Source organism: Mytilus edulis, chromosome 3, assembly GCF_963676685.1.
Source record: "Mytilus edulis chromosome 3, xbMytEdul2.2, whole genome shotgun sequence".
Taxonomy (NCBI): domain Eukaryota; kingdom Metazoa; phylum Mollusca; class Bivalvia; order Mytilida; family Mytilidae; genus Mytilus; species Mytilus edulis.
In genome coordinates this window covers 47,699,881-47,714,114 of record NC_092346.1, presented here as the reverse complement: position 1 = coordinate 47,714,114, position 14,234 = coordinate 47,699,881, and positions in this window count along the sequence as shown.

The window sequence follows — 14,234 nt, the reverse complement described above, 5'->3', positions numbered from 1 at the left end:
GCGGGAAATAATGATAGACCACTAAAATAGCACGGAGATAGTTATGACACGAACAAAAGAAAGCATCGTTTATTGAAGCTACTTAACTAGGATCATTAAGGAATTAAAGGGTATAGTGAATGGTTATTTTTAAACGTAATCATTTACATGTCAGAGCTAGTGACGTTTTAAGCGTTTAGGTTACTAGTACTTTATTTTAATTCTAAAATCAGCGTTCGTTGCATGCGATAAACAAAGATATTGGTAGTTAATCAAATCTCCAGTACATTAAACGAAAATGAGAAAAAAATGTCCACAACTCTTTTTAGGGAGCAACCATTAATTTCATGTATGGTAATTTGTTTGAGTCAGAAAAAAAATATTTAGTTTTCAACGTATCAATCAAATTATGTTCAAAAGTTAACACAACACTATAAGATATGGTGAAAATCTTGGTTCATAATATTTTTTCCCACCAATGAATATTTTTCGGTTGAAAAAAAAACATACTCCCCCCTTTACGAAGTTAAAAGGTTGTTCCCTTAGTACAGAATTTTAGCTCCTAAACATATATATTTATTTTCTTTTGTATCCTTACACTGTTTACAATGTGAACCCAAGATATATAAAAGGGTATAACTTTGAAAGTGTTACTTTTTTTTAAAAGTGACGTGTACTAAGTTTTGTTGTCTTTAATACAATAATACATTAAAATTCTAAATATGGTTTGTATCTCTTTGATGACAAAACACTGCAGCTGTTATCGCCATCATTGGTGAAATACAATCAAATAACTCGGACAGTCTACATATTTATACATGATTCAATGAAATATAAGAACATAATGAATAGAAATAAATTATACATATTTTGTAATCCTAACTGTAATAAATATGACCCTTGTGGTCTATAAGATGGTGTAACAAATATTATTGTACAATAAATATCACACTGATTTACATTTTATGTTTTATTAAATTGACATTTTCACATGTAAAATTAATAATTTAGTGAAATTAAGCACGAATGAAACTACAAACTGTGAAATGGACACATAATCACCAAAATGATAAAGACAGCAATATAATAAAGCGAGAAATTGTAGGTGCTTCAGTTATCTGTAAATATATAGGTATTAAAGTAATGACTATAAACTCTCCAAAGTAAACGAAAATTAACCGTCTTCAGATCTATCCATAAGTAACTCATGATCCTACATCCTGTCGATACTGTTTACTTATATTTTGGTATCCAAGGGCATGCGTTTCTCAGACGGTTTATGATTTTTTTTACACTAAATTCGTCGGATGTGTTACAACTTAGTACAGCAGAACATGATTTATTTATTACTTGAGATCGGCTTTGAACTATATATCAGTAAATGCGAATACTCTTGTTTGTACTTTGTGTCTATGGTTTTTATGTAAGTTAAATTGTTTTTGGTGCCTCTTATAGTTTTTTAGCGTTAAGTCAATTGCAGGTTTTTTTTAACAGTCTGTTATTTTGTGCTCCAACACCACTGTCCAAAGAAAGGGTGTGTGTTGAACGCCATAAAACATATGCAGCCCGTCCCTTTCTTGGTCTGTCATATTAATTCGTTGTTTTGTTCAAATAAGCCTTTAGTATTCTCAAAAGAATTATTTCATAATTTTTGACGTCACGACTTTTATATATTGCATGAGGTTGTCTGATTAGTCTTAAATCAACTGATTTTAACTTGGGTTGATAGCATTATACATTTCCCTTATTTTTATACAGGACGATCGGGTCACATGATAGTCTTTTCTTATATGCTTTGTCTGTATGCCATTTGTTTTTCTTTGTCGCCATATTTGTCGTTTTTTTGTTTTTTTTTTGTTTTTTTTTTATAGTGATTTAGATTTTAACACAATGTTGACCCTTATTTTTGACATTTTTATCTATTATTGCTGTTTATCTAATTCACACATGGTTGTCAATATACATGGAATGGAATTTTATGCGAATGTCATAAAACTGAGAAGTTTAGCTAGCTACAAAATCAGGTTTAAATACCATTTTCTACACAAGGAAATGCCTGTACCAAGTCAGGAATATGATATTATTCGTTCGATGTGTTTGAGCTTTTGATTTTGTCATTCGATAATAGACCTTCAGTTTTAAATTGTCCTTAGAGTTCAGTATTTTGCCTTTTAGTTTTTTAACTTTTTACCGAAGACCAAATATCTATGACCCTAGTTTTTCGTTGGTGAGAAACAGTTTAAATTTGCATTTTAAAAGTATTTCATACAATTGAAGAATATTTTACTTTGAATAGTATTCCTTATGACATGTTTGTCTCGGTTACCGTATCTAATTTCCTTATAATTCTAAGAGCACCACGACCAATTTTGAAATTAATCTACTTTCAAATGAAAATTACACTTTTGATTTGTGCCGAATCGCTTTCGTCGAATAAACTTGATATAAACGTTAGCTGCATGTTTTTTTTCAAACAGATTTAAAAATATAAATATATTCATTTAACTTAACAGTGAGCCTGTTAAGGTCGCATAACATCTACAATTCGTAACCCCAAACATGTTTTTTTTCTTATTTCTTAATATGCATCGTAATAAGTTTCTAAGAATTCTCACTTTTTAAAAATCCTAGATAAACTTTATATCCCTTTAAAGAAACAGTCAATTATTGGATGGTTGTTTTTGTCTGTCTCTGTTTCTAAGAAAGCAACAATCAATCTCTATGTGCGTGTCGTGTATTTTTAAGCAGATTCTACGGCGTTAATTGTTTGAGAAGATTTTCTAGCGAGTGAATCAATTTCTTACAAGTGACATCATACTGTTATATTTAAACTAATTCTAAGTATAATTGCTGATGTTGAAAATTGAAAAAGTCTTAGACAGATTTTCTCTTAACAGAATTTTTGAAAAGTATCATAGATATATGGTTCAATTCGTTTTCTCGAGTTAAATACGACCAAATCACGCTAGGTTCTTCATTAAAAAAATGTTTTATAATGACAATCGAAAAATGACCGTCTAGATTCAGAAGTCCAATAACATTATTAACGCTTTATTCTTAGCAATTGCTTGTGACAGAGTATCATTTCATTTGGACGAGCTGTCAATTATTACTGAAGTAAACAAGCGCATGAACGTGTTCTCCGATAATGGAGATAAAAAAGTGTTTAACTGCTCCTTTATTCTACGTATTAATGGAGGGAAGCAGTATCGGTTTACACTAATTAATGATTCTTGCGATCATTTATAGGGTAATTACTCATTGATGCTAACTGGAGCTGTGTTGCAATAATCGAGAAGGCAACAAACAATCAATTTAACCCACTATATATCTAACAAACTATAACAAAATTGTTGATAAATATTTTTTTATTTCGGGAGCTTGTCAATTTTGTTTGGATTATTACGACTATATACCAGAGTTCATTTCTATATTTGATGTAATATTGGCTTCGAAATCGTGATATGTTGTGTTAATTATTTTTCTTAATTGAAAACTGCTTCTTGAATGAAGTATCGCCAAGTTGGATGTATATTTGGACTAGATGTATCGATGAAACGTTATTTTCACGACATATACAGAAGTTATCGGTTATCATTGAGGCATTTACGTCACTAACTGTACAAAAGGACGAAAAAGGAATATGGTTTTATTATGGTATATTTTAATGTTGATGTCATTGAAGAAAATACAATCTCCTTGAAGGTTAATGTAGATATAGATGGTGCACTTGCGAAATACACTATCATCGTCATCGTTTTCAATATTTATATTATCATCGTCTCCCTCGTAGTTGTCATCTTTGTCAGTTGTTGCTTGCTCGTTTGGTTATTATCAACACTCTTCCTAGCTGCCGACTTGTGTGTTAATCTCTATCTTTGTTTTGGTCTTTCCGAGAATCCTTCACTCACTATTATGCCTCGCCATGCGTTTTAACACAACAATTTTAAGTGCCATACATACAAGGCCCAAAACAGTTTTCTAGAGTTAATTGCATTTATGATTAAATCACACAACGTTCCTTGAGGTACTAAGGCAGCAACCATTTGATTTTCGGGAGGGGGGGCTATGGTTTTTTTTTTTCTGTACAAACTGTTTTTTTTCGCGACAAGTCGAAAATATTTTTTTTCTTTCAATTTTAGCATTACATATAGTGGCAGCTGAGGGTGTAACAAACAACTTTTTTTTTATCAGAATTCAAAACAAATTATTTTTTTCTCCAAATACTGGAAACAAACTTTTGAACCCCCCCCCCCCCCAAGAAAATCAAATGGTTGCTGCCTAACTTTGAATTACCGTTGATGACAATTTAATCTAGAACGAACGTGTTGGTCGTAGTGTAAGAATATCTCACTAAATACATCTCATGTAAATTTAGAGAATATTTGCCCTTCCACGTAAGATCTTTTATATTACAAACATTTTACCATACATTGACTACTGTAGTTCAACTTCCGGGAATGTATTCCATAGATTCCTATAAAATAATAAAACTCCTGGAAAAGAGTAGCAATAAATATATTTGCATATGAAAAATAACTTGGCCTGTCACGATGTTTCATTTGTTCATTCCAGAGATTATACAGTATTCATCTGCGTATCTAACTTAACTGGAAGAAAAACAAAGTCTGTACATAAGTAATATATACGGAAGCGTATTAGCGACACACAATTTATTTTTTATTTTTCTTCCTATCTTTGCGTTATAACGCAAACCTTTGCGTAATAACGCAAACATTTGTTTTATCTTATTTCTTATTTAAGATTCAAAGGAAACAGTAGTTATTAATGGAGGAGGCTGTATATATTAAAATTTATCACCTGTGTAGTCATTACATAGTAAAATGCTTGAATAATTAGATCATATCATTGACTAATAATGCGCAGAATAATATAAGAAGATGTGGTATGAGTGCCAATAAGAAAACTCTCCATCTAAGTCACTATTCGTAAAAGTAAACCATCATAGGCCAAAGTACGGTCTTCAACACGGAGCATTGGCTCACACTGAACAAAAACTATAAAGGCCCCCAAAAACGACATTCATGTTACTACTAGTATATATATTACAAAGAAAATTGAGTAAATTGAGGATATACCGAAGAAAAAAAAATCAACCTTGCTAATATAGCTATAACCGAATATAAATATACTTCCAAAGTAAGACCTCGTTTGAGAACTGTGTAAAGTAGGTTAGATTCAAACAAGCTACCCTTTGGCAATAAATGTATAGAATGAAGATGTTTTATTAATAAAATTATGTTCTCTCTATTCAAATTGCTACACAAGCATCTTAAAAATACTTCATTATATTGAAATGAAAATTCAATGACTTTCTATCAAAGAATCTTGATCATATTCTAAGATTTAAAAAAAAATGTTTCCTTATTAATAATTCATTTTAAAGCAGAAAGATCATTTTGTCTATTTGACTCGGAGGTTTCACAATTGTATGACGTTATTTTTTATCTTTCAATTTAAATATGACTATATACTAAACTATATCTATTTTCTTGTTAAATTATATACTTTTCTGATGCAGAAATCAGTTTTAATTTATGTATAATTGCACTTCAAGTGTTCAATTATTCCTATGCATATTTATTATAATAATTTGGCCTTGTATGTATGTTTCTTTTTTTATCTAGTAAATCACATTCGAAATGAATGACAGACGGACATATATACAAAACTTAATGAATAACAGAAATCAAGATATTTGCGTTATAACGCAAAGGTTTGCGTTATATCGCAAAAGTTTGCGTTATATTGCGTTATAACGCAAAGGTTTGCATTTTAACGCAAACATAGGAAGAAATTTTTTTAAAAAAATGTGTGGCGCTAATACGCTTCCGTAAATATACGGTAAAACAGGAAATATATTTTTACAAATTTCTTTCGAGATAATAGCTTTTGATCAGAATCAAGCTTCTGTCCAAGTTTGGTAGACATTTTTAATCTACGATAGTTTTAATCCGGCCTATGACACTGAAACTGCGTTGATTCAGCTATGGCATTGGTCACAGGAATTATCAATTCTGCGTTGCATTGCAACTAGCAGAACACCCCACAGACACAATATTTGTCTGCTATGAAAAGATGGGAAATAAAGCGCTGGTGATAGGAACGAACGCCAATCTGATCTCAATGTTAACGAAAACTAGAATGCAGACCAAGAAAAGTAGCAAAGCCGGGCAAGTCATTTTGTTTTGTCTATAATAAAAGTGAGTTTATTCAAAGAAAAAAATGTTAATTTCAAGCGATCCATACACAATTAAATTGAGAATGGAAATGGGGGATGTGTCAAAAAGACAACAACCCGACCAAAAAGCAGACAACAGCCGAGTATACCAATAGCGGATTTTTTAAATTGAAATCAAATGTCATCAAGTTTATTTTCCCTATATATCATAGATCTTTGAATATGTTTTACCTAAATGGATGTCGGAAAGGCTAAAATAAAAGTGTTAAAATATTAATAACAATACTAAAATAGTGGTAATTTCAAACGATCGAAATACAAGTATGATCAAGTATACCAATAGCTCATTTTTTGAATTGAAATAATTAAAATCAAATGTCACCAAATACATGTTAGGGACTGTACCTTTTTGATTGACCTTTGAATATGTTTTACCAAAAAAAAGCTGACCTTATCCGACCCCCTGTTTCAATGATTATATCTGGAAGTCAGTGCTGCGAATAAAATAATATTTAACTTCTCTAATTTATCATCAACTGTTTTAAATTGTTGAATTTTGAAATGAATCACTTTTTTGTATTTTTATCTTGCCTGTGACATAGCAATTCTTATCAGACAACTGTGGCGGTGGATCTAGCTCTTTTCATATAAAAGGTTATAATTCAGAAGGCAGAAGACCTGAATACTTCATATCTGAAGCCTGTCTGTTAACATTGGCCTAAATTTTATAAGACATTAGTGTGCTTGCTATACGCAACCATTAAAATGACTGATCTTCATCTAACTTTGCCATTATTATCATGTTTGATGTCAACGTTAAGTTTCCATGATTGAGTTAGTTTTCAGATACATGTACTATAAGTAACAGGTAAACTGCATTTTGTATATATATGCAATGATTGTAAGGTTTACATTCCGTTGTGGCAAATTTGATTTCGTGATTATGTTTGTTCTTTGATACTACTAGCATTAGGTTAAACTTATATTAGGTTTCTAGAATAATTGCAAGATATTAACGGTTTTGTTAGCTGGGTTCTGACAATGACTTATTTTTTATGGTTCATTGGTTCGTGTTTAATTTTCTTGATTCTGTTAATCTTTTGCGAAATTATTTGATGAACAAGTATGGAATTCTGGTTGGGTGCACATATATATTTAAGTGGCAAGTTTCATCTCGCGTTGACATCATTTAAGTAGTTTATCGGCCAATATTTAATGTTTGTGATAACGTCCGTTTAACAGATACTATCAGCAATGATTCATTCATATTTGTTGTATTGAATGATTTTAATGTGCATTAATCTTCTCTGGCAGGGTCAACTGACCTAGACCTAATTTTCATGGTTAGTTGATCTAAGTTGAATTTTGGAGATCATGTTGTATGGATGAATTTTCAGATGTACATTTCGGTCTGACAAGGTTCAGCTGAACTTGACCTTATTTTTATGGATTACCAATAACGTAAAGTGCATCCAAACCTTGTCGTAAAGTCTTTCCATTAAAATTTTGTCATTAAGAAGGCGGGGATTTAAGAGTGTAAACTCTTTTTGTCTTCAATACCAAATGGAGAGATACGTGAACCTGATTGCTGATGAAACACATTGTATTCAAAAGCTTTGCATACAGAATAAAGAAATCCTTTTCTAAAACATAACATTTGAATTTCACTAAATTCCTTATGGACATGATGATAGAGGATTTCTCAAGATAAGAACGAGAGCGAATTTTTGTCAATAAAGATAATTTGAAATACCAATAATTCTTAACTAGCAAACACAACATGGGATTTGAATTAGGGTTTTAGATGGATCAATTATTTAACCTTCTGGTTTTCAGACTATTTACATTTAAAATGATTTAAAAAAAAGAAAGAAAATGAGATATATTACTAGTTACACAGTGTGTAATTGTCCTAATACGAGAATTTATCGGGTCAATAAAATTCATATCGGGTGAGGCGAAGCCAAACCCGATATGAATTTTATTGACCCGATAAATTCCGTATTAGGACAATTGAACACTGTGTAACGAATTTATCCTGATTTTGTTATATTACATATTATTATATTTAAATTCAATGTAAGGACAATATCAACCAATTATATTTTAGATATGTAATCTAAAACTGTGAAAAAATAAAATATTAGGACTATGAAGCAACTCATTTTTTATTAGGTCAGTGGTATAAGGGAGATAATTCCAATTGACGTAATAAATAAAGGAGATAATTCCTATTGCCGTAATAAAAAATTGTACTGAAATTTATTAGGACAATATCAGCCAATCAAATTGCGAGAAGTTACTCTAAATCAGGATATTTAAATTACTCTAGACTGCTAAGATACAATACAATTAAGGCATTTATAGACATTTTCCCAAATCACTTCTTTAATATCCCCTTCGTTGAGTTCAATATTTAACGAAATGCACGAAGAACTTGTTTTGGTAGGAACATAATGAAAATGATAAATGTAATTCAAAGATTTTGCATGGATTGAAAACATTGCAAATAAACTCATCATAGATACCAGGACTAAATTTTGTATATACGCCAGACGCGCGTTTCGTCTACAAAAGAGACTCATCAGTGACGCTCGAATCCATAAAAGTTAAAAAGGCCAAATAAAGTACGAAGTTGAAGAGCATTGAGGACCAAAAAACATGAAAAAGTTTGGCAAATCCAGCTAAGGTATTCTATGCCTGAGGTAGAAAAGCCTTAGTATTTCAAAAATTCTAAATTTTACATTCCTTTATGATTTATTCGATATGTTTTACGCAGATAAATTCATCCTGTGCCGTTTTACCACCCTTCACGTTATAAAATAATTTCCGTAGTTCTTTTGAGAAAGTAAATAAATGATTGCAACAATATCATTACCAAGACATTTCAATACATCAACCGCTTTCTGTCCATGAATATACTGTGGATGGTTGAAAGATTGGGACTTATATCTGCGAACATTTTAAGTGCCTTATACAGACGCGATTAATCAGTAAATAATACAAGGAAATGTTATCATTATAAAGAACACTTTTGATGTTAAGAATATCAGATTTCGAGATTCTGTTAATAGTTAAGACATTAAATTGCGGAAAGACAAAAATTGACGCAATAAACTCGGTGTAAACCAATGATTAATTTTCCTTCGATTAAACCGCTAGGCGAAATCTACAATAATTCGGGCAAAGATAAAGGTTCGTTATGCATTTCAGTGCTGCTCAATTGAGATAAGCGAACCTAAATGACAGGCTATCATCACCGACATTGGTTTTTAATTAAATAATATCAAGTCAATGCTTATGATGGAAGAATCATTTTCATCATGATTGCTACAATGTTTTTTATTTAAACTTCAGAATTCTAATTATGCTGTTTTTGAATGACTAAATGGGAAAGGGAAATTTAATGACGATTTTGTAAAGCTAGAATTAGTGCAAAATTAGAACAACGGTTGCTGAACAAATGAACTCGAAAGTGCATAAAAATTGTATGTTATTTAATTTCATTTCGAGAAGAAAATTGCATTACTTTAACAAGGACACAAAAGAGGATTGGTTTCATTATTTCAAATTGCAAAATATATTGTTTAAGAAACTTCTGTGAATTAAAAGAATATATTTTCAAAGGACAAAACATCATGCAAATTATATTTGTTCTGCTAAAGAAAGTTTTAAATTAATAAAATTTGCTAAATTTAATGTTTCAGAGTTAATGAATTATTTGCATATTAAACGAGTTATGACTCAGTTATTGCCGAACTGCATGTTTTAAAAATATGTCAAGTAAAGTATTGCATGGTATACGTATCAAACACAATACTATGCAATGTTATAGTTTGTAATACCGTTTGGAATCCTTCTTTGTGTTCTAATTTGCATTTGCGATCACATGGTTCATTTCCACATGTACACTTAGCAGGGAAAAGGTCAAAGATGAACAAACTTAAATTTCATACGGTTCAAAAACAAAATGCTCTTTTTAAGCTTCTGCTTAATGAAATAAAACAAGAAAACAACTAAACCTTATTATGGTTTTTAGTAAAACGTGTATTAAAAAGTCAATGACATACAAGTTTACCACAACATTCATTTGAAAGGTTATACTGCACACAAAGCGAATACCGTTTGAATCATTTCGAAAATACCTGTGGTCATTCAAAACATTAACGCAAACATTTGGGTCGCATTTCGTACTGCAATAAATGTATTTTTTACAGCTAGTATAATTATGCTTGTTCATATTCTATACTACCGCCATATACCGTTAAGGTATTTGTTTCTTTCTTATGTATAGACAAGCTGATGCTACCTCACATGTTGCTAGAATGGCTTAGTTATTTCGTGAGAATGTTCGTTCTCTCTAGTACACAACCATTTCCTGCTTTCTTCTGCATGTTGTTGGATAGAATAATCATTTTCATCCTGCATTGGGGAGGATTATATAAGGATAACTGGATTTAAACATTTCCAAAAGCATCCTACTTTCAGAATATCAAATTATGATCACCTAAATTTAGAACAAGACGCAGCTTTTATGGAATGCTTTTATGACGTCCAGTATATGTATGTGTTTTTGTTGTGTCTGTACATATTTTGTGTTAAAAATGGCTATCCCATAAAAACCATTACTTTAATTCGAGCTTTTAATGACCCATTAATGGCTAGGATGAAAAATTTTGTCCTGCTTTTTTTTTAGTTGTAATCTCTGTCCTGCCTTTTTATTTTTTACTCTATTCGGTCCTGCCTTTTTTTTTACTAGTTTATTCTGACTTTTTTTACACAAATTGTCATCCTGCCTTTTTTTTTTTAACAAGTCTCTCATCCTGCCTTTTTTTTTACTCAAAACTCCTGTCCTGCCTTTTTTTTCAAATTTCATCCTAGCCCCCCCCCCCCCCATAAAAATCAAATGGTAACTCCCTAAGGTGTATTCACAGAGAAGAAAATTCCAAGAGAAGGCTAAACTTTATCCGTTAGAAATCTGCAGAAAAACTAATCTATAGAGGAAACATTACTAGTAACTGCCATATCCAAGTTCAGCGATTTGGCTCAGATTCTAATTTGTTGATTTATAAGAAACTAACACGTATTTTCAAATAGAAAAGCCACAGTTGTAATATATCATTATTGTGTGTGTATTTAATACAAGAAACAATCTTTTTAACAATTGAGATGACCTCCAAAGAATGCTCAGTGATAGTCATATGTTCTGACATAAATATAAATACCCAAATAAGCGCGTGCAATCGTATAATGATAATATTTTTTTATAGGTATTCATAATGAATCTAGGGTCTTTGCATTGAAAATAAACACATTTATTCTAAAACCAGTTGTTAGCATTCTACGGGTTACTATGTTCTTCTCGTATAGTACTATTTTATGATTGTATGCCAGTATGTTACTTAATCCTTAACGTGAAAGATTGTGCTTGATTTTCATATGATAAAAATATATTATTAATTGGGGTCTGGAGCTGGCATTTCAGTAACTGCTAACGGTTCTTTGTTAATTTATATTATCGTTGTCATTTTGCTTAGTTTCTTGTGTTACCTTTCGTAATGATTTAGTGAGCATCAAATGTTTTGTATTAGTGTCTTACTTAAAATTGAGCCGTAAGCGCGCTTGGAGAAAATAGGAGCGGAAGATACCGGTATTATATAAACATGACGTGTTCGTGCTTAGGAATCATTATTTTCTTTTAAATTGTTTGCCTATTAAAGAGGTATGAAATTGAGGATATCTGTCATTGAGATAGCAACACAATATCAAAAGTCCGTATGTAACAATGCGGTCTTCGATAATTTACAAATATATGTTTTTGAAATTCCATGCCAAACTACATACTAGTGTAACAAATCGAGATTTTTTTTAAATAATGAATATACCAAAAAGATCTGTCATTTAAATCAATTATTTTTGGGCAAAAAACTGATAAATAAAAAGCGAAAACGACTGAATTTTAAAAAGGTACAGTAGAACAGTTTTCCGTTAGTTTTTAAAATATCGAACACACTTGCGAATTTCCAGATTTTTATCATCTTTTGCATTGCATTCGGAGTAAACAGTCTATAAGGTCAAATTTGCGTCAAACATGCATCTACTTTTGTTATCAAATTGTTATTTGGAAAATGTTTTTAGATATTTGAATGGTCATTAGAAAAAAAGAGACATACGGTTGATGCATGTCCTTGATTGCATGTGCAGAAATTATTGAAATATCTGTATCATATGAAAAAAATAAAACGAATCCATACCTGTAATATATCTGCATAGTCTCAATTTGAGAAATAGAGTCGGTGAGCAGCTTAGGAATTCCAAATACAACCACTAGTAGCAGAGGATCAAGCGTAATTGTTTTTAAACCTTTTTATTATTTAGTTCCATGTTTCGTTCTCTTTGAGAATGTATTAAATCCGTCCTTTTTATACGTTTGAAGGGACAATGTATTCGCATTTTTTTTTCTATTCATAAAGATATTTATTTATTTGCTGTTTCATAAAGCCGCTACCGTCGCTAAATGTACAACACAAAAAATCGCCATATGCTTGTACGGTATCCAAACTTTTTTTTTTTTTTTACTTAGAAGACAATTTTGTTACAAACAAAACACCATAATTTGCGTTCAGTAAAAGGGATTCATATAGAAATAAACAAATCTATTTTGATAAAAGAGTCAATCAGCTGGTAGCTTAATATAAATCTAGAGATCATTCCGCATGAATAATTGACCATTATTCATTGACTAGGACTTTAGCAATTAATAAACCACTGTAGAAACAGAATTTTACAAATTATTCGAGTCAAGTATTCCAAGGCAAAGCTCGTGCATAGATCAAATAACTACATTAACGAAGAAGATACACATTTCTTAAAAATGCATTATCAAAATTCTAACGTTAGGCTCTTGACAATCCTATTTGAGCAATGTTTTGATGATCTATGCTCCACTTGTAGGTTTATCCATACCAAAAAATATGAAAGTTATAGATGTTGCATTAGGCTAAGATTTGTTGGCTTTTGGGTTTCCTTCTTCATGATATATGTTTGTGCCTTTAAGTTACATAAATATAATACAAAATAAATACCCCAATTACCATGTTAGTACCAAAAAACACTAACATTTAACAGAATGGAAGCGACAGATCTCATACATGGTTTATGCTTTGCAGGTTTGATTTGGAATGATCGATTGAAACATATAGTTCAAATGGTATTATCTCCCTTTAACCTGAATATTAAAATCAAGCCTTTACAAAATGAAATTCCAAGACTGTTTCGATACGACTTATGTCTTTTATCGGTCGACTTTTTATTCACTTTTTTTTTTATTTGTGCTTTATATCAATCTAGTGATTCAATCGCTTACATCTGATTTCACAGTATGTGTTGTCAAACATCTGTCCAAGGTAAGGGGAGCAACAAACAATGTTTCACCTTGCCACATCTATAATACTAAAATAACGAGGTCCTTTTGTTTTTCACATAATTAATAATGCCAATAATTAACAAGTTCCGGTCGAATCTGATACCGATACCAATAGTATATTCACCTGTTACCTATTACCTTATCTGTACGTTCCGCATCTGACAGGCGCACAACCAAACGGTGTATTCGATTTTGCTATATACACGGGTCATAATCACAGGGTTGACACTACTAAATTCAGTCAAATAGTTACCTATTGTAGTATTTTAATCAGTAAGACTTAACTAAAAATCTGGACTTAAAAAAAGGCGTATAGGTACAGTTTTTAATTTGTTAGCGGGCATGATGTAAAACAGCGAATCAAAGAATTCAACTTTATTGGACAATGCTGTTGATTAAAAAATACTCAATTCCAGGACCTGAATATTACCAATCAGTGATATTGTTGGCTTTTTTCAAAACTACCTCTACCCTTTTTTATTGGGAAAATATGCGTCATTTTTATCAAATTGGGAAATTTATAATGAAAGATGAATGTGACTAGAACTTCAATTTGCAGACCCCCTTTTGAGAGGTAAACCCTCATTTGAAATAAGACCCCTTATTGTCAGTGATGATACATAAATA